Consider the following 26,642-nt stretch of genomic DNA (forward strand, 5'->3'; position numbering starts at 1 on the left):
AATTAAAGGGTTCTGTGAATAGAAAATCAGAAAGCTTGGAATAGAATTAGAAAGCTGGAGAGTTATTCTAAGGAAGGAAGTGCCTATGTTGTATGTGCTACTGGGGGAGGGGATTCTGAGCTGTTACTAGTATTTAAACACCTGCCCTAATTAGGTATGTTCATCAGCTGTCAGTGTGATGAACAGTGACAGACATTCCAGATAAGGGGGAAACGCCCAGGGTTAAAGTTACTTTGTAAATCCTAGAGTGAGAGGGAGACTCTGGGGCATAACATTATGGGATATGGGTTCGCACCCCATGAGCTCTGGAAATCAAATAGGTCTGTGATGGTTAACAAATGTATTAATTTGACTGGGCCACAGGGTGGTCAGATGTTTGGTCAAACATTATTCTGGATGTTTCTGTGAGGGTGTTTTTGGATGAGATTAATATTTCCATTGGCAGATTAAGTAGTTGCCCTCCCTAACGCTGGTGGGCCTCATCCAGTCAGCTGAAGGTATACAAAAACAGACACAGATTCTCCCGACCCCCCATCCCCCGTGAGGGTGAATTCTTCCTGCCTTTGGACTTGGAAAGGAACCACACCGTTGGCTCTCCCAGGTCTCCAGCGTGCCGACTCACGTGGCAGATCTTAGGACGTACCAACCTCCATACACGTGAACCAATTCTTTACAATAAATCTCTTATGCACACATATGTAATATTAACTGAAATAGTTTCATACAGGATTGAGCTCAGAGACTGGCACACAGTGCTCAATAAATGGAAGTCGTTATTTTTATTATAATAGAAGGCTCCATTTTGAGAAAAAATCCAAGTGAAACAGTGCCTAAAAATGGTGAGGAGGGTGGTATGAAAGTGAGTAGGAGTTTTCAAAGCTCAACCTAGTCAACAGCAAAGTGTCCCCATTAGGTCTTTCCTTCTAGCTTTCTTTCTTCTGTTGTCATTAAAGTTACTGTTTTTCATCACACTCATGGAACTCTTTGTCTGGGAAAACATAGCTGAACCGCTTTCTAAAACCCTAATTAAAATCTTGTTAAAAATCTTCCAAATATGGGGCGCCTAGGTGGCTCAGTAATTAAATGTCTGCCTTGGGCTCAGGGTCCTGGAATCAAGCTCCATACTGGGCTTCCTGCTCAGCGGGAAGCCTGCTTCTCCCTCTCCCACTCCCCCTGCTTGTGTTCCCTCTCTCCCTGTGTCTCTGTCAAATAATAAATAAAATCTTAAAAAAAAAAAAACTTCCAAATACATATCACTCTTTCTTGACTTAAACATAATGCATATTATAATGTGGACCTTCTGATTTGGGATTTTGCAGAGCTATTAGATTATTATGGAAAATATCAGTAGCCACTGTAACATACTATATATGTATTTTCAAAATTAGATCTTTGATAGCAACTTATTTTTTCATTGGTCTTCTGTAAAATCGAGTGTGGCATCAATTCCAGCTTGTTGAGTTTTGGCTAGTAAAGTTTGACGGTAAAAATCCCCCTCTCTTTGACAGTGGTAACTTATAAGGTAGAGAGTAAATTCAATCTCTTCATTTTATATCCTTAAATCTTCTCTCAGGGTGGTAGGAAGTATTGTGCAGAAACCAAATCTACTTCAATGTAAACATTCCATTTAGCAACCAGTTGTAACTATCCCCAGAAGGAGAGCTTCTGAAATTCCTGATTTGGGAGTGGGGAGGGCCGGAGAGGGAGAGAGAGAATCCCAAGCAAGCTCCAAGTCCAGTGCAAAGACTGACATGGGGCTCAATCCCACAACCCTGAGATAATGACTCGAGCCAAAATCACGAGTCAGACACTCAACCAACAAAGCCACCCAGACACCTCACCTATTTAAAACAAAAAAATAATAATAACTATTTCCCTGTGATGAGGACCTAACTAACCCAGTGTGTGGATTATAGTTATGGCCTGGAGAACAGGACAAAGTTCTACCACCTCCAGTCTAAAGGCTCACCACACTGCTTAGATCCCAAGATAATTTAGGGTTTGATTGTTTTATTTTGTCTTCTTTCTCATGGGTGGTGGTGGGGGGGAGTGGGGAAAGGTGGGCTTAGAAAAAAGGAAGCTGTGTCCCTTACTGCAACAACACAGGTGTGCAGCTCAATCCCCTTAATTAATACAAAAACTCTCCCTTCCCAAAATTTGCAATCTGCTTTGGGAAGCCCCACATTTATTCAATGAAACAAAACACTATGAAAAATACAGCTCTTATTACATGCTAGCACTGTTCCAGATGCCAAAGATACAAAGACAGACACTAGTCCATAGTCCCAAGAGCTTGGTCTAGTGGGAGAAACAAACATGTAAGCAAACAATCACAACATAGTGAACAATTAGTGAGTAACAGATGTCGCTCTAAGAAAACAGGTACAACTTGGGGGCAAAGAAGACTACAAAAATGCTAACAGGCTGCCTACAGGATGCAGGTGGCCTGTCCCAAGGATAAGTATTTTTAAAGCAAAAACTCAATTTCCGGACTAAAACAACTTAATTTCTGAACGTGAGAACGTTTATGTTAAGGTTCTTATACATTATATACGAACAGAACAATAACCTACACAAAGGGAAATTAGCTCAGTTTGAGAACGTGATTCATCATCATTCACACCTGCTCCAGTTAAGTCCCTCCCAAAATAGGCATTACATTGAGGAAAATGTGGTAGCAACTGTAAGGTATTAGGACAAAGACACTCCTGTTGCTATACCAACAATATAAAACAGTATGCATACTTCCGGACAGATTTGTTAGATCCTAAACTGTCCCTCCTTTTTAAACTGTGTTAAGATGGATACTGAATGGGGAATAAGGCCCTCAACGCTTGCAGTTTCCATATTTATTATCTGAAAATCTCCAATGTACAAAGGCCAATGTGGTTATTTTTGGAAAACAAATGAAAATCACACATTTGGATTTGGCATTTCTGTCATTCATTCAAGTCATGATCTGCAAAGCTACCTTTATATCACAACTAACTTTCCAACGCTTCTTAAGAAAAGAGCACATGAAAAACTCAAGATTACAGCCCGACAGTTAACGTCCCCTTATTACCATTTGACATTTCCCGGTTTATCATTACATTTAGTACTCTTCTGTAATATCCAACCCTCTTCATCTAGCAAGGTCAAAGCGTCATGAGCAGTGTTTTATAAGCTGCCTACGGAGACAAACCCTGTGAAACCTGAGGATGCCACACCAACAACAGAATGCAGGTCACCGTGACACGGCCGACCACTCTGCAAAGTCAAAATCTCAGTTCATTTTACGCTGACAGCGCTTCTTTCCAGAACTTTCCCCGCCCCCAACAAAAGAACAGGGGAGTGTCTATTTCACAAGGTGTCTGGCGCTACTTTCTTTAAAAGGAGGCTTTTATGTGTTTCCTAGAAGGTCACCTTGGTAAGCCGGGTGGGGGGGGGGTCGGGGGTGGGGACCGACGACTCGGGAAAGAGAGCCTGGGGTTTGCAGCATCAGGTCCTCACCCGGTGACCTCCAAGCCCCTGAGCCTGGGCTGAACCTAGAACGACCACCGCCCCTCCCACCACGTAGGAAACATTCCCTCGCAGTGCCACGCCCAGTTCGGAAGCGGGTGTCCCAGGAGGTCCCCCCACCAAGCGCTGATGGTGCCACCGGCCACGCCCGGGGCCCCCCGAGTTCGTAAACGCTGACTGATGACCCCCGACGGCATCGGGCCCCCGCCTGTTCTGACCAGCCCGCACCACACCCCGTCCAGCGGGGAACTTTCCAGAACCCTGGACTCTCCGGGAAGTCCCGAGTCGCGGAGCAGAAGGGAACTTTGGCTCAATTACTGAGCACCTACTCTGGGCAGGGCGAGCGCGGGGCCGGGCTCGCACGCAGAGACCCTTGAGGCGCTGCGTCGGGAGGCGCCCGCGCTCCACCCTCCGGCCGGGCCCTCATCCTCCAGGAGGCCCGCCAGCGGGGCGAGCAGGGACGGGGACAGCCGCCCCCAGCCCGCCTAGACCCCTCGGCCGCCTTTACCTCGCGCGACCCCACCGAAGCCGCCGAGCTAATCTTAGAAAACAGCGCGGCGCGCGCTCACGTGCGCTCGTCCGCGGGCGGGGGGCGCGGTTCGGGTGAGTCATGGCCCCGCCCCTACTCGCCGAGGACGCGCTGACGTCAGCCGTTTCCCCGAAGGGTGACGTCAGCGCGCCTCGCGGAGGCCGCGAGGCCGCCAGTAGAACGTTCACTGAGTTTCGATACCTTAAAGGGACCAGGCGTCGGATTGTGAAAGGTCTGAAGAGGTGACTCCAGTCACCCAACCGTGGGGTCAGAGCCCATCTTCTATCCTTTGTACTGAGAAGTGTTGACTGCTGAGATGGTGATGAAAAAAAGGAGAGCAACTGAGCCTCATTGGAGGCTGCTGAATGCCCCAGAACCTCCTCCTGGAAGCCCTCCTTGATTAACCAGAATCTTATCTTGACCCCAAAGTCAGAGAGTTTTCCATGGCCCTTGACTCCCTATCCCTTCACTTACAAGCCCTCCTCATATGCTTATATGTCTGTTGGTAGGAAAAAGCTGTGGTTTGAATGTTTATGTAATCCATCAGTTTGGGCCAGCTTGTCCCACTTATCACTGTTTTTTACTGTATCCTAAAGTGTTCTTAGTCATGTGATCTGTAACAAGTTACATAACTCTGGATGTGACACTGGTGAACTGGTCTCCAGACCCTCCTCTGATGCTAATTTTGCCTGTGGAAGCTTCCAGAACAGGAGCCCTGTCTGACACTGGGCCACACGATGCTGTCACAGACAACCTCACAGAGAGGTTTGCCATGCTGAGGTTTACCATTAGGCAGCTATTTTCATTACCCTCCTTGTGCCCCTGGTTTAATCCCCAAGCTTTCTCTCTGAGGTAGGTATTATTGTCCCTATTTTAATATGGATGAGGAAGGAAATCGAGGTACAGCAAGATTAAGTATGTTTCCCTAGGTTACATAGCTAAAGAATGGCAAGCAGAAAACCATCCCCAGGTCGGGGGACTCCCAAGTCCAGGTTTTTAGGGATAAAGGTGGGCTGTGAAATATATCTTATTTTGTATGTTGAGTCCCCTACAACCAGTTTTCCCCTTATAACCCAAGCCCAGGGCCTCTGAACAAGTAACAACTGCATACCAGAAAGTGCCCAGAGAAGGCCCAGCCCCAGGGCCTGCACAAGGCTACAGCAAGTGGGGAGGTGCCCGTCCTTCGCTTGCAGGACACTGAGAGTGAGTGCCTCCTTGAAGTTTGCCCCCAAGGCACCTCACCCCCCTCACTCTAGTCCCAGCCCTACCAGGCCTACCCTGGACTCTGCGATTCCTCTCCTGAAACTAGAGAGGCCATCCTGCCTACGGCGTCCTCCCCGCACAGCGGCAGCCAGCTCCTCCCTAGTGCGTTTCTCCTGCCACAATCCCCTCCCCATAAAACCAGCAAAATTTCCCACTGGAACGGCATCTTTATGCCAAAAACAAATTAAGAGTCACCAAGAGCTTCTCAAAGTTTTGAGCAAAATGCAGGTGCCTGTGTGGGTGAGCTGCTGTCACTCTTCTCTTCTGACAGTCGTGACTGGTCCTTGGCTGAGTGTCACGCCCACACCCTCAGAGTCCATGGGCCAGGTCTAGCAGAAGCACCTACTTTCCTGCAGCTCACCCCTCAGAAACATTAGAAACTGACCCCTCTTCCCTTGGACCCAGTCTCCAGCCATTACAGAGCTCTCCTCTGTGTGTCCCCTGCTCTTGTCCTCTGGGTCATGCTGATGGATCAATCCCTGTTTGCTGCTCTTTTTGCTCTGCCGGGTTCTCTGGAGCTTGTGACTGAACATGTCCTGTGTTCTTCTGGCAAAGCCTCGGGAGGAGATGGAGGAAACCACAAGTGGTCTTAGCTTCAGGGGGTGGGGGTTGGGGGTGGGGGACTGTGGGGGCAGCTTCTTCCTCTGTGGGGCTGGACACACAGACATAGCAGCTCAGAGCAGTAGGGTACCTTCAGACCAACCAGTCTAGCCCTGTTCTCTACCTAAGGGAACTAAGGTCCAGGTGGGGTGACCCACCTGGACTCGCATGGCCTGTGAAGTAGAGAGTCTTAGTCAACTGACCTTGTGCCCACTGCTCTTTCCACGGATCACAGCTCGGTGACGAGTCTCCAGTGGGACAATGGGCATTACATGTGCATGATAAACTGTGACATGTCACATACATGCTGAAACAGAAAACAGACGGTGACATGAGGTAAATACAGAGATGAAATCGTAGGGACAAATCGCAGAACGCAGTTCCTGAGGACCCCTGGCTCTTCCCTCCTCCCCTTTCCTTCTCTGTCCCATCCAATCTCAAGTCGGGTGAGGGGATGATTCCTCCTCAGACCTAGGAACCATCGCCCAGTGGAAGGACACACTGAGTGGGATTGCCATTTTTAAACCTTCAGTAATCAGGATCTGGTGTGTCATTTCGAATTTGGTTTTTTTAAATCTCCCAGCCTTCCCTTCCCATTATTTTCCTATCCCATAAGCCCCATTAAATGTCATTAAGAACCATAAATGCGACCGGCCACTCATGTGGGAGGATTGTCATCTCCAGCAAACAGCCCCAGCGAAGAAAGGAGCAGGAATCCTGGGTCTGTTCCCACCCGTGCTTCTGACTCACTGGATGACACACTCCGAAGTGTTGCTTTTGTTGGGGGAGACGTGCGGGGCATCCCACACGGCTGCTCCTCTCACAGAGAGGAAGGATCGGGCAGAAGCCATCCAGCCGTTCCCACCACAGGGGAAGCAGGGGTCCCTGAGTGAATCCAGCTCCGCGGTGACTGCTTAACAATGGCCCGCGGGGTCAGCCTGGAACGCTGTCCCCTGTGAGCACCTGCCCCCGATGGGGCCAGTAAAATGGCTTGGACTGGATTATGGCACTTACCCCTCATGACCTCGTTCTCACTGGTCAGGAATGCACCCTAGTGATTCCTAACTCCACTCTAATGACTTGTTGTAGATCTGCCCTCCAGGAATTTGTTTGAAATTTTCTTTATTTCTGTTCCAGCCTATATACTCTTCTCAGGCAACGAGTAGGTTTACCATTTATGTGAAAGCACTTCAGTCCTAAAAACCAGAAAGTGCTATATAAGAGTTTTTTTTTAAAAAACAACAATAATAATTTAATAATGATCATATAATTTTATATTTAATAAATGTAAGTATATTATAATTTGATGATAATAATAATTAATTCAGATGGTTTCACAGACTGACTTTCAGTCACTCATCATGTTTGACTTTATTTCTGTGCACATGCACCCTTCCCCCCATCAAATAGTATTTCTCAAGGGAATGGGGCGCTGTGGTGGGTAACTCCTGTCCCTTGTAAACTTAGGCAAATACATTGAGTGTCCTCTGTGGACTGGCCATCTAGGACCAACATCTAGTTCGTGCTCAAAAAATGCTTGTTTGGTGGGGACGCCTGGGTGGCTCAGTTGGTTAAGCAGCTGCCTTCGGCTCAGGTCATGATCCCAGTGTCCTGGGATCGAGTCCCACATCGGGCTCCTAGCTTGGCAGGAAGCCTGCTTCTCCCTCTGCCTCTGACTGCCGCTCTGTGTGCCTGTGCTCGCCTGTGCTCGCTCTCTCTCTCTCTCTCTGACAAGTAAATTAAAAAAAAAAAAAATGCTTGTTGGGTGGATGGGGAAAGAGATGGAATAGGAAAAAGAGAAACCCATGTGGTAAGTGGTGGGACATAGTAGGAATGACCATACCGGGGGCTGAAGAGCAAACATTAGTATACTCGGCATGGAGGGGAAAGGGGACGATTTGATTTTATGGTACGTGTGCGTGTGACAGCCCTCCTCAGATCGGCCCTAGAGCTCATCCTGGAGGAATAGATGTTTCCCAGGCTGCTGAAATGATTCATAGACAAGAGACACCAAGGTCCCCCTCCCCGGCAGGGGCTGTGTGGGTAGCAAGAGTGAGGAGGCGGGATGGGGTCCAAAAGAGGAAGACCAGTGAACCACACCGGAATAAAGTTTTCAAAACCAGGGGATTCTGTGGGTGAGTGGACAATTGAGCTGCGGTACACAGAGTCAACAGAATATTACTCAGTGCTAAAAAGAATTGAGCCATCAAACTACGAAAAGACATGGAGGAAACGTAAATGCATATTACTAAGTGAAGCAAACCAGCCAGAAAAGGCTCCATACTGTGTGATTCCAACTATGTGACATTCCGGAAAAGGCAAAACTATGGAGACAATAAAAAAGATCAATGGTTATTGGGGGTTGGGAGGGAAGGGATGAATAGGGAGAGCCCAGAGGATTTTCAGGGCAGTGAAAATAGTCTGCATGATATCCTGATGAGGGATCCCTGTCGCTATGCCTTTATCCGTGCCCGTAGGATGCTCAGCACCAAGAATGAACCATATTGTAAACTACGGACTTTGGGTGGTGATAATGTGTCAACGTAGGTTTATCTGTTATAACAGAAGCTCCGCCCTGGTTGATAGTGCGGGCACCGGGACTACGGGAAGTCTCTATAATTTCCTGTGAACCTATAACTGGTTTACAAAATGAAATCTATTTTTATTTATTTATATTTTTTTTCAAGATTTTTATTTATTTATTTGACAGACAGAGATCACAAGCAGACAGAGAGGCAGGCAGAGAGAAAGAGGAGAAAGCAGGCTCCCTGCTGAGCAGAGAGCCTGAGGCAGCGCTCCCTGGGATCCTGACCTGAGCCAAAGGCAGAGGCTTTAACCCTCTGAGCCACCCAGGTGCCCCCAAAATGAAGTCTATTTTTAAAAAATCCAGGTGAAGTGATTACACCTTTCTGTTAAGAGTCTGGTCCACTGTGGCGTCAGAGACTTGAGCTGGAATCTGAACCCCACCACGACCAGCTCTGTAACTTTGGGCAAGTTACTTAACCCCTCTGATCTCAGTTCCTCTAAGTCTGCAGGACTGTAATGCCTTCCTCAGAGCATTTTGAGTATTTCATTAAAAATTTTATGTAAGGCATCTGACCCAGCACCCTGGATATGCACTAGGATAAATATATATAGTGCCCCCCCAACTCTTCTCTAATGTCTGTGATTATTAAACATACCAAGTTCAAAGTCAGGACAGTGGAAGAAAGCTGTCTGGATGAAAGTGACCTTCTACTAGGAAGGGAATCTGTGTGTTGTGGGGGGGGGGGGCAGGGGCTGTGTGGTCTCACATGCTCAATCAGAAATGCTGGCCACAGAAGGTCAGCCGTGAACTTGAGCCCTGGGAGGCAGTATCAAGCCCCTCACTCAGCTTTCTACCATGAAAAGGTCAGGGTGATGGAAGGCTGTCATATTTAGATGATGGCTCGTAGGGAAGCCTCGGTGAGTTAGTCACCTATGATATGACATCATATTGCCACTCAATATAGTAACAGCTGTTGATTGCTTTGGGGGGCAGGGGCGGGGTCAGCTATTGTCGACCAACCGTACCTCCAGGATAAATTGGACGGAACCAGCCAGAAAGACATACCAAGAGGAGAAATCCTCCTCTAAATAGGGCGCTCCACAGTTGCCTCAGGATTTTCGGCACCTCACCCCCAAATGTGAGTTTTGACTTTTCTTTGTCTTTGGGGCCAAGCCAGGAAAATGTCCTAGGAGAAAGTTGTGTGGTGAGGACGCCTTCAGCTGGGGGATTACCCACCACGGCCAGGGTCAGCGCCGCCCTGTGGAAGGGTGGGAAAGTTCTGTACACCAGGTGCATGGTGGCTATGTGGCACTCAACGTCGTGGTCCCAGGGAGGGGGTTGAAAAGGCCTGGAGTCAGGGTGCTGCAGAATCTCGAGGTTGGATGGGGCGTTTTGCCTCTCGCAGGTTACCTGACAGCGGTGGGGTCAGGTCAGCACCCCGCTGAGCAAAGACGTCCTCCCTGTCTTTGAAATGAGCCTGTGTGAAGCCATAGTTCGAAGGTATCACCGACCAGTGCTGTAGTTAATCTGAGTTATTAATTAGTCATATCATAATGGAAAGTTGCAGGATTAACTGGTTAACCCCTTCCTTCCCATGTATTCTCCTCCTGGACGTCTCTGGCTCTTGTGGGGTCTTGTGCTTTGGGAATAGAATGCTTTGTGCCCACTGGGTAAGAGGCGTATTAACCGGAGGGAGCAGACTGTCTCTGTCTAAACTGAAGTAAGTCCAGAGTGAGGAAGTAAGGAGGTTGGAGAGGAAAAGCCCTTGGACCAAAGGCCAGGAGACCTAGTTTGCAGGTGGTTCTGTGACTTTTGGAGCTGTGTGACCGTGGGCAAATCACTGCCTCTTTTCAGATTTTGGTTACTTGTCTAATCTGCAAAAAATGTGTTCTTGGGAATCTTCCAACCCTGACCGACACATTCTCATCCCCTAAGTGTGGATTCACTGTTCTGTTGTTGGCAGAGTAGAAAGGGCCTTGAATCCGGGGGTCTGGCTCAGGCAATCATTGTGTGACCTTGCACAAGGACACCCCTTCTGTGAACCTCAGTTTTCCCACCTGTAAAACATGGGTTATTATGAGACATGGGTACAAAAAGGAACCCAGAAGGCTTCTCAGAAGATGTCCTTCATTCGGCAGGGCAAGAGGGGTGTGAGGCTAGCTGAGAAGGGCATAGTCAGATTACTGGCAGGTTGGGAGCACGAGGAGGTAAAGGTTGTGGTCAACCAGGGAAACTTCCAACCCTGTGCTGCTTAGTTCCTCTTCATTTCCCAGCAGCCAGGGGAGGGGAAACAACCGAGAGTTGTAAATGATGCTGAAAACAGCCCAAGAAAGTGGCTACAAATTCTTGTCTAAAGAGTCATGGCTGTCCAAGGGGGCACAGCACCAAAGCCTGGGGTTGCCGGAAGCCCAGCAAGGGTCTGGCCTCCTCCTTCCTATGGATGTGTGAGGGTCACAGTCCAGCACCTCCCCGCCCAGCATCACTTCCCACACCTCCGAGGGGAGCCCTGGAAATAACAAATCATGACTGTATATTGACCAGAGTGACCCATCTCAACTTATCTTGTCAGGAAAATCACAGATCTTCTAGAGAAACTCTCCAAATTCCTGTTTATTTTTTATGTAAATGGATTAACCTAGGGTTAGCTATTTTACTTCGACTTTCCTTTTCACATGGCCACGAAAATGAAATTGACACTCCAGGGAAGCCATGTCCTGAGCCATAAGTGTAAGTTTTCTTCCCTCCCACCAAAAGGGGGTTTCTCTTTTACTTTTTATTTTTTGCAGCCTCCGGTTCTGGGGTAGAGAGGCCCTCAGGAGGTTCGGCTACCATAGGAACGGCTGGCCGTCCTCCTGCTGACTCATCTGACATTAACATAATTATGTTTCGGGAGTCAAAGTGATTTTCAAACTATGAGTAATGCACGGTATTAGAGAGTATGTTTACAAGGCAGCGGGCATTTCAGCACTAAAAAAAACCCAGCTGCTACGAACAGCTGAAATGAGCAAAGGAATAAGAAAATGCTCTCAGGAAAAACCACGTTTTCCTCTGGGCTCCTCGTCTTTGGGAAGGATTCCAATATGAAAAGCAGGTGAACTCAGAGGTCCCCAAGGAGGGATCCAGATCTAGCATCGCTATCTGAACACCCAGAGATCTGATCATTTTATATGAAAAAAAAAAACTTTTTTTATACTCTTAATTTTTATATACCCAACTCTAGGGAACAACGGGTTTAAAGACTTGAGCAGATTTCTTAAAGAAATCTTTAAGACTTCTTAAAACCAATGCATTTCCCGGTATTGTAATAATTGTCTAAAGTTGTGTGAAGAAATGTTCTGCCTCTGAGGCAGGAGCAGGGACGGAAATCATTTCCCCAGTTTTCAAGATGGGGAGTGGAAGCCTGTGGGGGACAAGGTTGGAGTCAGTGAATGCCTTCTTTTGTCAAACTCATAAGAGAAACGTTTGAGAGCCATTGAGTACGGTTAGCCAAGGATTTAGACCCAGGAGGGAAGAGCTTAGACTCCAGTCCTGTTCCAGAGCTGTGTCTGTCCCTTGCCTCTGTTTTCCGGACTCTTAATGGGCATATTAATAACACTTGTTCTGCCCACCTCGGAGAAAGACTCTTGGACTCTGGGAAGGCAAGGATAGCATCTCTCCGTAACTGTAGTCCCACTACCCAATTTGGAGCCTGCAGAGTTTAAGTGTTTGTAAATACTGGCAGGATTAATGAATGAGATAAGAGCTTTGAACACCAGAACTCTGCTTTTCTGTTTAGTTGATCCTGCATTTAGTTCCCCCTGACCAAAGCCCGAGGGTGTGGGGGGTGGCATTCAGCAAGTGGGGCCATGCGGGGAGACAAGTCTACTGACGGCACTAACACTGATAAGGAAAAAGAACTGCTCTTATTCTTGGGGACCCAATGCTAAAATCAGATGAAAGTAGAACACTCAACTCAGCAACTCGCTTTGAGAAGGTTCATTTAAAAGCATGACAGTGATTTAATTTGCTTATATGTTGGAGGTAGATTAGGAGATCGTCCGGCTTAATTTCACCTGCTGATTCTCGAACTGCTATCAGTGCAAGTCCAATAGCTATAACGTGGGCTCGGGGTCAGCACATTGTGATAGCAAGGGACAGATGAGCATTGGGGCTGGAAAAGCCCTTAAAAACAACAGTTCCACTCCCAGACAGGTTTTTCAAGGTATAAAAGGAAAGGAGAAATTGTGAAAAATGTACTGTGCCATTTTTTCCCCATGGGAAAAACATCCACTTGATTTCATATGTGAGGACAGATTTCTAAATTTTGATATGGGCTTACAAGTGTGGCTATAGCTTTTTATGACATCTGCATCAGATGACTCTTCTCTTGTTCTTTCCATTCCTGCTTTGGCTTCTCTGCCTTTTTCTCCTTTTTCCTCTCCCTTCTGTCCCTCAGTTAACTCCTTCCTTCCCTTCCTGTTCCCATTTTGCCTTCCGCCCCCAGCACTCCTTCTCCTTATGTACACTTTCTTAAAGCTTCTCCAAAGGAGTCACTCGCGTGGTGAATGGTCAATAGCATTTAAAAATACATAGATAAAGAAAAGGCTCTGAACTACTAATAAACTGTTCATAAATAAATAGTTTATTTTTAAGTTACCAAGCGTAATCCCACCCAAAAATATTCCTATTCACTTAGGAATGTCTTTGATGAAGCAATAAGAAGTAATTAAATATTGTCCCTTGAGTATACACCCTTTTGAATGTTCTACATTTGCACTGCAGGAAAAAAGAGGGGACCCACCAAAGAAAGACACCCACAGAGAACCTCCCGCCTGCTCTTAACTGAGAGGCCCAGGTGTGTTCGCGTAGCCTCGCTGGATGGCCTGATCTCTCCTTCCCCCACTTGTTAATATAATATTGTCAGGCTTCCTTTAGGCAGTAAATAGAAGTTGGTCCATTCATGGCTAATCAGTGTCCAAAGTAGTTGTTAGAGAGAACTGGGATCTGCTGTTTTATCCCAAACATCAGAGGACCATGCCGGGAGAGAAAACGTGTGCGCTCCCAGAGGCCATCACTTAGTGCTTCTAGGCTAGACACCCTTTCTGGTGGGTAAGGTTCCGAACCTCACTAGTCTCTTCATATCAGAGCCACTGTCCGGGGCATTCCTGATTTCACAGCCCCGGTTCCGTCATCTGGACAGGTACACGGATGCTTGGCAGGCTGAGAACTCTAATTTGGGTTTGAATGCCATGGTCACTGTTCCCCAGGATGCCTCAAGTAAAACGCTCCTTACTCTTGATCCTGATTTATTTATTTTATAAATATTTGCAAATAGTTTAGTGTTCATTTAACAGCAATAGGTTGCTGAACATTTGAGATACAAATGTTTAACATATATTCTAAAAAAGAAATGTTGGCTCTTTAAGCCCCTTAAGAAAAAAAAACCAACTTATTCTGAATGTCCCCCCATATTGTCCTTTTCTTGATTTCTTCCCATCTTCCTTCTCTGTATCCTTCTCTCTCCCTTCATCTCCCCCCCTTCCTTCCTTCTTCCCTCTTTTTTTGTTTTCTTGTGTTTTGCCTGTTTGGTACTTATGGTAGATGTCTTTCTGAAAAATATATCTAGGAGTTAAGAAAAGCTGATAGAGACTACCTAGGACCGATAGAGACTTTGGAAACCCAGGACTGATAGAGACTTTGCATCACACATGTCTCTTTTACTGTTCCAATTTTTAATCATGCACACCTATGATTTTTCCCAATTAAAAAAATAGTGAGTGAGGCAGTGTTTCATACCCTTCCTGTTTTGAAGTGTTTTCTTTCCCAATTTTCATGCCAGTCTATTTCCTCCTCACCAGAAGTGAAAGACAGAAATAGCTTCCAAAGGGAAGTGGGGAAGAAGGGAGGGGAGAAAGAGAATAGAAGCTAAATGTTTCTGTGACCACAGCAGGGAGGTAGGGGAACAGGTTAGCCCAACAGGATCAAAGAAGGGTTTTGTTTGTTTGTTTGTTTGTTTTTAACTCAAGATGTAAACATCTTCCCAAACCATTAAGTATTTTCCTACAACATAATGTTTAATGGCTATAAAAGATTCCTAAGTTAATTTATTGCCTTTGTGCTGTAATTTATTTAATTAATACTCTACGTTAAACATCTGGGTAATATCTGATTTGTCATTATTACAAGGAGTGCTGCAATCAACATTCTTGTACTAAAATCTCTGTGCATAGCTATTCCCTTTTACTTTAAATATGTCTTCTCAAGGAGAATAAATATATTTCTCAAAGGAAAATACATCAGAGTATACAAATCCTAGACCTTTGATATATGTCACTCCTGAATTGTGTACGTTTCTGTAAACATAAAAGAAATTCCCCCCATGTTTGTTAACAAGTTTTATTTCCTATTTATGAATTTCCTGTTCCGAACTTTTGGCCCTATATGGGTTGGTATCTTAATACTTGCAATAACTTAGATTGTTTCCACACATATCAAATGCACAGACAAAGGCCCCCTTGTCTAATATTTTTAAATAATAACTATCCTCTGGCTTGATACGTGCACTTGAATGTTAATTATATTTATATATTTTTGACATATGAAGGCATTTAGATTGAAAGTGACCAAATCTATCAATGTTTTCCTTTCTGAAGAAACAGCTTTTCCATATAGAACTTTCAAAATTATTTCCTATTTTCTTCCAATCAAAAAGCTTTAAAAATCCTTTTTATTTTCATTCCAGTGTAGTTAACATAGCGTGCTATGTTAGTTACGGGTATACGATACAGTGATTCGGGGATCCCATACATGACTCAGAGATCATCAGGACAAGTTCTCTCCTGACCCCCTTCACCTATTTCACCCACCCCTCTGCCTCAACATTCCCCCTGGTAACTGTAAATTTAAAGTTCATATACTTTACATATTTACAGAGAAATGCACAAATCTTAAGTGGACCATTCACTGAATTTCAACAAATGACAAATGCACATACTTATAAAGGTTTAGAAGTCCAAAGGGTATGAGTTGTGTTTTTTTTAAGCTGATGGTTGCACAGATGTAGATATTAGAAATCATTGGATTGTATGTACACTTTAAAAGCGTGAATTATATGGTGTATGAATTATATCTAAATAAAGCTGTTGAAATACAGAGAGAAATTAACATTCATTCATCCCAGACACTCCATAGCATCCCTTTCCGGTAGACCCTCACTCATGTTCTACCTCAGAGGCAGCCACCGGTTTTAATTTTTTCATCATAGATTGTATCTGCCTATTTTAGAACTTCGTATAAATGGAAACACACGGGATGAACTCTTTGGGATAAATTTTCTTTCACTCAACAGTTTTTAAAAGCTCATCTGCGTTAGTGTGTATCAGGAGTTTGTTTTGTTGTTGTTGCTAAGAGTAATATTTCAGGATGTGTCTATGTTACAGCTTGTTTCTCCATTTTGCTATCAGTGGCCCCCCGGGGCGGTGCCCAGTTTGGGACCATCATGAACATTCTTGCCCTTGTCCTCTCATGGACATATGCTTTTACTTCTCTTGGGGAAATACCTTCGGGTAGAATTGCTGGATCATAGAATAGGTGTATGTTTAGATTGACAAGAAACTGCCAAACTTGTTTCCAAAGCGATTGTACCATTTAACACTCCCAGCGACAATGCGAGAGAGTTCCAGCTGCTCCTTTTCCATGCCAACATCTGATACTGTCAGTCTTTTCAAATATTAGCCATTCTGCTGGGCGTCCAGTGGTGGCTTATTGTAGTTTTAATTTGCATCTCCTTGATGCCTAAAGTTTTTGAAACTTTTAAAATGTGTTTCTACTTTTCTTTTAGTTTTATTTGAATAGTTTTGTATTTTATACATAATTACATGTTTATCCACCTAAAGTTATTTCAGTCATGATCTAGAGTAAATCTTTAAATTTATTTTTTCTAAATAATCCATGAAACCAGAATAGTTTATTAAATAATAATTTTACTCCTATTGACTTATCATGCTTTCTTCATTAGAGATGAAGCTGTTATACATAATTATGTGGTCTCAGAATACCTACTCAGTTAGAAAATATGAAAAATTGATTTGCACATTTGTATGTTTGTCCTTTTGTCAACTGCACACTATTTTATTGATGCTTCCTTTTTAATGTGGTTTAATATCTGGTAGGGCCTCTTCATTATCATTCCTTTTCATGCTCAATATTTTCTTTGCCGTTCATACCTAATTATTCTTTCAGTAAGTATTTGAATGATAATGTCAAATTCTAAAGTGAATCTTATGGATATTTTTATTGAAAGCATATTGAGCACACAAATGGATTTGAAAAACCCTGCATCGTGGCCAAGGGATTTAGCATTTAAATTTTCTTCTACATTTCTCAGTAACATTTTGGAGTTTTAATTACATGACTCTTTCACTTTCTTATGAAAGCTATTCCAGGGTATTTAATAGAGATTTTCAATATTATCATTGTTGCTTTTTGTTATTATAACTTGATTATTTTTCATTGTATTTTCTGAGTAATATTTCTATAGAGAAAGGCTATGTAGAAAATTTCTATGTATAAAAGCTACTGGCTTTTGTGTCTCTTTATTTAGCAGTTTTCTTGAACTCTCATACTACTAAAGATTTTTAGTTGAATTATTTTTTTTGTTTTCAGGTATAATTATTATCAGCTACAAAAAAATTATAAATCCGTGTCCTCCCTTGTAATACTTGCACATCTTATTTTTATATATGTACTATTTAGTTGCTCAGAACTTACTTTTATTTTTATGCATCTTATTTTTATTATGCATCTTATCTTTATATATGTGTTATTTAGATGGTCAGAACTTCCAGATCAAAATTAAATAAAAATGTCAATAGATGCTATCCCTATTTTGTTCCTGATAACTGGGGTCACTCTTTATACATAGAGAGAAATACCATGTTTGGTGATTTTTCAGTAACAATCCCTCTTTGTGTGACTGTTATTATCTCGCTTCACTGTTATCTGTGTTTAGATTTTCTTCTCCAAGTTCATTATTTAGATTTCTTTCTTTCTCTTTCTTTCGTTCTTTATTTCAGCTATCTTTTTTTTCCTTCCTCCCTCTTTCCCTTCCTCTCTTTCTTTCTTTCCTTCCTTTCTTCCTTTCTTCTTTCTTTCAACTATCTTTTCTTTCTTTTCTCCTTTCTTTCCTCCCTCCCTCCCTTTCTCTCTCTTTCTTCTTTTCCAGGTGTTGACATCAGGGTTATCTCTGTAAATTAGGTACTTTTTCTATTTTTCAGTGTTTGGAAGTAATTATTGAAGCATAATACTTACCCATTCCTTAAGAGCTGAAAGATTATTCCCTCTAAATGTTTCAGGCCTAGACAACTTTTTTTTTTTTTTTTTTTTTCTGGAGAGAGTTCTTTCCTTCTTTTCTCTTCTAGTTTTTCTAGCTTGTATATTTAGGTTTTATATTTCTAATTTTGGTAATGTATATATTTCCCAAAGAAATAGTTTTCAAATTTAACTTAAAATTTTATAAAGTATTGTCTTGTGTTTAAAATATCTCCTTTTCTGATGCTGGACCTTTCTTTTTATTTCTAATTTTTTTTATCACAGCGGTTATTTTCCTTCTTTACCCTCTCTAAAGGTTTGTCTATTTTATTTTAAGGAGCTCTTAAATTAAGTCTATAAATTTTCCTATATTCTAATTCATGTAGTTTTGGTTTTACCTTTATTAGTATTTCTCAGAAGTTTTTGTCATCATTTTTGCAAATACTTACATTGAATATTTCATTTTCCCTTTCCTTGAACATAATAAAACATAAAGATTATAATTTCACTTTTCAATATACTTTGACAAAATTTCGTAACTTTGTATATAGTGTGTTCTTATTTTAATTATCTTCTAAGTGCCATGCTCCTGTACTTTGATTTTTGTTTTAATTTTTATTCTGTCCTTATACTTTGTTATTTTAATTTTAATTGCTAGTATTAATAGCTTGTTTTATTATCCTGAATTCAAAGAATTAAGCTTGTATAATTTCTCCTCCTTAAAATATTTCCCCTTTTTGGTATATGCATTGTAAATACTTTCTGCCATTCCATAATTTCTTTCCATTTTGTTTATGGTGTCTTTTTGTGTGTGTGTGTGCATCAGAGTTTTTTTGTCTTACTGTGATCAAATATATCTCTCTGATTTTATTGTTTGTGTGTTTGTGTCTTATTAAAAGAAATCTTCCCTTACTCAGTGATAGTAAAATGTATTTTCCTATGGTTTCTTCTAAAAGTTGCAAACATTTGCTTTTTGCATTTAGGTCTTTAATCTTTGTGGCTGGTGTGAGTAGAACTCAAGTTTCTCTTTCCTCCCTTGATATGTTGTGACAACACCTTAGCCTTAGGTAGAGGATTCCCTTGTGTGTACAGGTTATTTCTGGGCTTTTATTCTGATCCACTCATCTGTATGTCTGTCTCCTGTGCCAATACACCACAGTCTTATTACCTCTTCTCCTTCAAACTTGCCTTGACTCTCCTTGTCCCTTTCATGTGCATTTCAGAATTAGGTATTTAAGAATCACACACAAAAACACCCATACACACACATTTTGGAGATTTTTAAAATCCAAATCGCATCAAGCCTATTGGTCAATATGGAGAAAAATGACATTTTTACATTACTGAATAATCAACGAACATGGTATTTCTCTCTATGTAGTTAGGTCTTTATATTGTTCAATAATAACTTTCCTAGTTTTCTCCATAAAGTTCTCTTACATTTTTAAATTAATTTATCCCGAGGTGGCACATAATTTCTGCCACTACTGTGAATGGGATTCTTTTTTTTTTTCTGTTATATTTTCTAATTAGTTATTATTGGGTAGGAATGCTATTGATTTTTGTGTGACTGTTATATCTCACACCCTTGCTGAACACTTTTTACCTCTTTGAGTTTCTCTGTGAATTTTCTGTAACTCTTTATGCAGGCAATCACCTTTTCTGCAAACAGAAGTGTTCTCTTTCATTTTCCAATCCCTCTCTGTCCCTCTGTCCCTCCCTGTTGCTCTCTGTCCCTCCCTGTCTCTCTCTGCCCTCCCTTTTCTGTTACATCCGTGAAGACACTCAGTACAATATTCAGTAAAGACTTAGAACTGGTATCCTTATGTTATTCCTGACTTTTTTGAAGCTGTCTCTAACGTATCACAAGTTAATGCAATATCTGCTTGTAGAATTTTGATATATGGCCTTAGTCAGGTAAAGAAATTACCTTCTATACCTAGTTTGCAAATATTTTTTTAAACTGTGAATAAATACTTTGTTCTATATCTTTTCTACATTTATCAAAATATACTAAAAGATATTTTAAAAAGCTTTTCTCTTTTAGTATATTAACTTTAATAGGTTTCCTAGTCTTGAATTATGCTTTCAGTTTGAGATTAAATCCTGTCTGGTCACGGTATGTTTTTAAAGATTTTATGTGTATGTGAAAAGTGAGATTAAGTTATACTTTACTCATACTTGTCTGGCTTTAGTTTCTTAAAAAGTAAATTATGTCTTCTTCCTCCCTTTTACCCCCATCCTTTCAAACAGATTTTTAAAATGACATTTATCTGTTTTTTGAAGTTCTGATGAAACCGTTAGGGCTTAATGTCTTTGGACATGGGAGAAATTCTGGTTACCAGTGTAATTTCTTTAATGGCTAAGGCTTTGTTCTGGTTTCATCTGAATACATTACCAAACTTTTTCTTTCCCTTAAAAATTATCTTTCTCTTCTAAGTTTCCATGTTTATAACCATGATGTTGTTAATAGTATTTTCCAGTTATTTCCACATCTCCATTCTATTTCTAACCTCTTTTTATTCCTATTTTTTGTTTGTGAGGGTTTTTTTTTTCTTTTTTCTTGGTAACTTTGGTCAAGTTTTATCTATTTCTATAAGTTGTTTCCAAAAACCAGCTTTTGGTCTTAGTCATCTTCCCCAAATACTATTTCTTTAATTTTTTTCTCTCATATCAATTACTTTCTTATTTCTAGTTTAGGTTTCTCTGGTGTTCTTAGTTTCCTAAGTCGATCACTTATTTATTTATTATCCTGTTTTTGTCTGTTTTTTTTTTTTACTTTGTTTTTTAAATACTATATATATATATATATATATATATATAAAAGATTTTATTTATTTATTTGACAGACAGAGATCACAAGTAGGCAGAGAGGCAGGCAGAGAGAGAGGAGAAAGCAGGCTCCCTGCTGAGCAAAGAGCCCGATGTGGGGCTTGATCCCAGGACCCTGGGATCATGACCTGAGCCGAAGGCAGAGACTTTAACCCACTGAGCCATCCAGGTGCCCCAAATACAATATATTTTTTAAGGTATTAAATATTCGTTATTCTCTTGGCCACAACAAGGGTCCTGGCACTTTTTAGTGATCTGTTGAACCCTTCTCCCTCTCTTATTTTTGTTCCAGAGTTGTAGTTTCATCCTAGTATTTTTTACGATTAGTAGTTAATTATGTTTACCAAAATATAATATCCTCCAGTAGTTGTTTAAGTGACAGACTGTGGTTGGGAAGCTATCTTGGTCTTTGTATGTCTGCAATGTCTTTGCTTGTCAAGGTATAGAATTCTAGATTGACCATCATTCTCCCTCTGCGTGTTGAGCACATCCTCATTATTGTCTTCTGGAATCTATTGTCTAGGAGAAGGCTGCCCTCAGAGATGAATTTCCATTCTTCTGTGAGTAATCCAGCTTTTGTCTCTGCTAAATTTCTGATTGTCCTTATCCTTTATGTTCTGCACTTTTGTAGCTGTGTGTTTAGGGATGGGTTTACTCATATTTCTATGCTTGGTACTCAAATGTACTTTTGATTTGAAGTCTTTGATTCTGAAACGTTCTGAGTAATGATCTCTTTAAACATTGCTTGACTGGCATTCCCTCCTTTCTCTTCTTTCAGAATTTTCATTAGATGATGATCACTATCTGTCCTTCAATCCTCCATGCGCCTTAATGCTTTCTCCTCTCTGCCTAGATGCTGGGTGTGTTCCCCACACCCACTTCCCCTTCACGACTCTCTCTTCAATGTCCTTCGGTCCAGAAATGTTCCCATCCAGGGTACTTAAAATTTCAGTGATTTTATTATTCATTCCTGAGATGTTTAGTGAACTCCTTTTAAGAAAATTAACCTGGCATTATTTTTACCTAGTTTGTTTTCTAATGTTTAATTATTTCTTTTATCCATCTCTTTGACACCTCAATGTACTTATTCTAACGCCTTTGTTAGGCTGATCTATTTTAAAAAATGTTTTTATATAGAATGAAATCCTGTCCTGATTCTTGACTCTGATCACAGTCTTTCTTAGCATTAGATGTCTTCGTGTATTTTGGAATTCAGGTTTGCAGGCTTATTTCAGATGGAAGTCATTTTGGTTTTGTTTTCTTTCTCTCTCTTTCCCATTCTGTGCTCCCTCCTTCCTTTTCTCCCATAGTTGCAATTGTCCCGGCCAGACTTTCCAGTTCCCAACCCCAAACCAATGTTTCTGGTGTCGTTTCTGCTGCGTGGTGATGACAGGGACACAGCAGATCCAGTCACTGACCCATTCCCAATTGGCAGGCTGTGTCTATGTCCTCCGACACCCTTAGGCCTGCCGCTTCTAGCAGCTGGAGCCCAGGCAACTCTCCAGAGCAGTTTCTCAGCCTCTCTTCCCACATTTGGGAAACTCAATTCCATGTGCCTCTCCCACCATAAAATCATAAGCTCCATAAAGAGAGGGACTCTATATATTTTGGTCATCACTGTATACCCAGCGAACAAAACAGTGCTAACACGTAGTAAGCTGAATAAATGAAGGATGGCTAACGTGTCACCATGGAAGAAATACACCTGTGAAGCTGAACTTGCAGCTTTGTTGATTTGCAGTCCCCCCAGAGGGTGGTCAGCCTAACAGAGAGGATAACTTGTGTCTGTAGGAGGGACAAGACACAGGTGTAAGAGTTCAGAGAGCGTGACTTGAGGGTGGTTCCAGTCCTTACTTAGCTAAGTCACCAAATCATCCTAAACCTAGAATTTGTCTTCTATAACATGGACATCCCTTGGTGGGATGGCAACAGCCGATCCAGAGGGCGGCTACTCTATTAGTCTGGGTTCTGCAGTCAGACTGAGATCTCTGGCTGGCTGGGGGAGATAAACGGTGTGACCGAGAAACAAATTCATGGTTTCAAAGGCATTGAGATTTTTAGAGTTGTTTGTTACTATAGTATATCCAAGGCTATCCTGATGAACACAATTACTCACCTGTATCTCTCCTCTCACAGATTTTGCGTTCTGTTGGGGGAAGGATGCTCTTTTTTTCACTACTGTTGCCCAATTTCCAGTTTAGTATGTAAATATGATCATTGTTCTTTACTTTTACTACTAGGGACAAACATACTAAAAGTCAGTAATTATCTCATATTTGCATTATTCCAATTTTCTGAGAAAATTGTGACATTGTTTAGGACACTTAGCACCATAATATGGGACACCTGGGTGGTTCAGTTGGTTAAGCATCTGCTTTGCCTCAGTTCATGATCCCAGGGTCCTAGGATCAAGTCCCACATCAGGCTCCTTGCTTGGTGGGGAGCCTGCTTCTCCCTCTGCCTCTGCCTGCCACCACTCCCCTGCTTATGCTCTCTCTCTGATAAATAAATAAATAAATAAATAAGATAATACTTTAAAAAGTGTCACAGTGCCCTTTCTGGAAATGGGAATACAAAACTTTTGACCTGAATATAGTTTTATTTTTGCATTATTACATGATTACATGCCTGAAAAACTCAGTGATGCCAACAGGGGCCAACATGTTTAGGTCTGCCAGCCCTGACAGGAAGTGCTCACCGATTTTGATGTCCTGTGAGTTCTTGGTCCTGTGTTTCAGGGAGGTGGGGGTGAGGCAGGGGGTGCTTACACTACTTTCTGCCCTTAGTGCACCCACCTCTAGTGGAAGGTCCAGCCTCCTTCCTGGTCTGCTCTCCACTGCTCCCTCAAGATAAAAAACATGAAAACTGAGAGCTTGGAAGAACAATGACTAGAACATTCACTTTTGAGTAGGTATCTCCAAAAAGTTGAACACTGCCCTAAATAAAGTGCATAAGCCCCATGGCATCTCTGATAGGGGTTGAGAGTTTTGTGTCATTGTTTTTAATCCACAGAAGCATGTTTTATGGAATTAAAAATGCAGAAAATATTTGTGGTTTCACAGACATTTGCTGTGCTATAAATATTACACGTTATGGTATAATAATTGGTTTCAGAGAAATAAACAGCATAAATGAAATATGGCCAATAGTGTGAAAATACACACCATACAAACTAAAAGCACAAAACAGTTCTCAGTATCCTGAGGGGTACTTAATATATACATGGGAAATACCTCACACATGTATACAATAAAAGCTTGGCAGTGGTTTAAAATTTGAAGTTGCTAGGTACATGGTCTCTGAATAAAGAATATAGTTACATATTCTTGGAATTGCAGTTTTATTCTTGTCAATAACATAGACATTAGAACTCAACTAATAGAATGTTAGAGTCCTCTTTTAATGGATATAAAAAAATCAGTTTATAAAAAGCACATTGGTCATTTCTGAGTAAAAGAGAGCTTCTAAAATATATGAGCAGAGCCTGAAAACAATTTTCTCTGAGGCTAGTGAAACATCTCTCTGCCTACCATTTATGGGCCTTCCAGATTAAGCAGGTAAAAATATACAATGCTCAAAGAAATGGGAATTTGAAACAAAAACAAAGATTTTAGTATAAGTATATCCCAGATGTTTTGTGGGACATACTTATGCTAAAAATTATTTGTTGTTTATCTGAAATTCAAATTTATCTGGGCATCCTGTACTTTCTCTGGAAGTCTTAGACACCTCACTTTTTTAAACCCTTTTTTTTTTGCACCATCCTCTAGAAGAACCTGGCTAGCTTTTGCCCCAAACTCCATAAATTCTGTATCAGTGAGTTTTCCTTAATGTGTTTTCACTTACACATTTTCAGGTTTATAAAGAAACTAGGTTCACCAGCCAGTGTCCCTCAAACCCATTGCACTGTTCTGAAGCAGCGTGGCCTCCAGAACTTCTGCAAGGGGAGGGTTATGTGGACTCTCCCCATAATGCCTATTTTAGTCACAGTCATTAGCGCTGGAGAAAAAACACTCTGGTCATGAGATTCACCTTCTGCCATATCACAAGAGTGTCAGTAAAACCAAATGCCTGAAAGAAAGTGTGGGAGAAAAGATCTCTCTCCTGAGCTGAAGATTCTGGAAGCCTTCTGGAACATGCCCACATGTTTTTAGTCAAAATCTCTGACATCTTTTCTTGCGCAGAGATTGAGCAACACTTTTTTTTTTTTTTTTTTAATTAAGTACCAGCTCTATTTCTTTGTCTCTGGCATCCCCAGTTTTTCTTAATTAACATATAATGTATTATTTGTTTCAGGGGCACAGGTCTGTGATTCATCGGTCTTACATAATACCCAGGGCTCATTACAACACATACCCTCCCCAGTGTCCACCACCCAGTTACCCCCTCCCCGAACCCCCTCCCCTCCAGCAATTCTGAGTTTGTTTCCTATGACTAAGAATCTCCTATGGTTTGTCTCCCTCTCTGGTTTCATCTTGTTTTGTTTTTTCCTCTCTTTCCCCTATGATCCTCTGTTTTGTTTCTTAAATTCCACATATAAGTGAGATCATATGATAATTATCTTTCTCTGATTGACTTATTTCACTTAGCATGATACCCTCTAGCTCCATCCCCATAGTTGCAATGGCAAGATTTCGTTTTTTAATGGCTGCATAATATTCCATTGTATATGCATACCACATCTGAGCAACACTTTAACCACAAAAGAGACTGGGTGATTTCAGTCAGGTATTCATTCAGGCATAGCCATGAGACTTAGAAACTTAGGAGAACCAGGAGGAAACACCAAGGTTACTGAGTTTGTGATGCAAATACCTTGATTTATTTACTCCTCATTCCCACCTGCTCTAGCATGGCCCCACTTTTCAACTGGGAAACAGAGGCTCAGAGGAGTCAAGCCATTTGCTCAGAGACACATAAGTAGAGGCAGAGCCTGGATTCCAATTCAGGTCTCTGGGGCTACAGAAGGCAGAGCCCTATTTCCATGCTACCAATCTTCCTCTCTCAGAGGAGGCGGATGCTAAAGAATACTAGAATTGTAGAATGTTCTAGAAGAAATTACAGGATGTTTGTGGGGTAGGTTCATTCCTAACCAATTTTTGAGAGAAGAGTGGAGGTCATAATGTATAACAAAATGCAAATAGGGTTCAGAGCCAGACATACCTGGGTTTAATTCTGCCTTTACCATCTTTTTAGCTGCAAGATTTTATTACCTAATTTCTCTTTGTCAGTCAGGATCCCAACAGGAAAATGATGGCACACACAAGTGATTTACCTGAGGAGAGTTTAATAAAGGGACCATTAACTGAGACTTTGGCACCATTAAGGAGTTTGGCAACAAGGGATGGTGAAGTACCGAGAAACTAGTGAGAGCAGGAAGCCATTACCATGCCAAGCCTGAAGGGCAATGGTGGGGGAGGGAATATCTTATTGGATCCTGTTGAAAGCTGGAGCCATGAAAGGGGGGCCGCCTGACAGGAGCCATGGCCCTGGAGGAAGGCAGTCACTATCTCAGCACCACACCTAACAGTCCTAAACGTAGTCCTAACTTCGACCTCTCTTTTCCTGTCCAGGACTCCACTGTAGGTGTCTGTAGAGAGGGTCAGCCTCCAGGGGCCCAGAGCAGGGCTGACAGGGAAGGAAGGGGGTGGGGCATTATAATCAGAGAACAATAACATTCAAACTGAACTTCCGTTTGCTTTTTTAAAATGGGAATCCCCGTATCTACCATTTGGTGTAATGGTGAGGATTAGCCATGGGTTTGACTGTCTCCTTCAACAAGTGTTTGCCGAGCACCTGCTATGTGCCAGGCTCTCTCTCATAGATACAGTGGTGACCAAAACAGAGAGTATCTCTGCTGTCATGGAGATTATACTGACAGGAAAGCCAGACGTCACATAAGTATTTACAAGGGGAGGACATAAAATATCACTGGAGGGCACTTAATAGCTATAATTATTTTTTTTAAGTCTTCTAAAGAGGCCCACATCACATAGCATTTGGTCATTTCATATACCGATGTTTATGAACAACTTTTACTATCAGGATGGAGCTCCCCACCTTACTATAAATTTCTAAGCACCTGCAAAGGAAAAAGCAGGT

The 26,642-nt window shown here is 42.0% G+C and overlaps 1 protein-coding gene across 1 annotated transcript in view; it reads right to left on the bottom strand.

Annotated features, from left to right (window-relative positions):
- Positions 1 to 4,111, bottom strand: part of PACC1 (proton activated chloride channel 1) — a 166,727-nt gene extending 162,616 nt beyond the window's left edge. Inside the window, exon 1 of the mRNA XM_032318525.1 lies at positions 4,010 to 4,111. The gene's annotated coding sequence lies outside the window, so the exon portion shown is untranslated. The remainder of the gene's footprint in view (positions 1 to 4,009) is intronic.
- Positions 4,112 to 26,642: the final 22,531 nt, after the last annotated feature.

Source organism: Mustela erminea, chromosome 17 (genome assembly GCF_009829155.1).
Source record: "Mustela erminea isolate mMusErm1 chromosome 17, mMusErm1.Pri, whole genome shotgun sequence".
Lineage (NCBI taxonomy): Eukaryota > Metazoa > Chordata > Mammalia > Carnivora > Mustelidae > Mustela > Mustela erminea.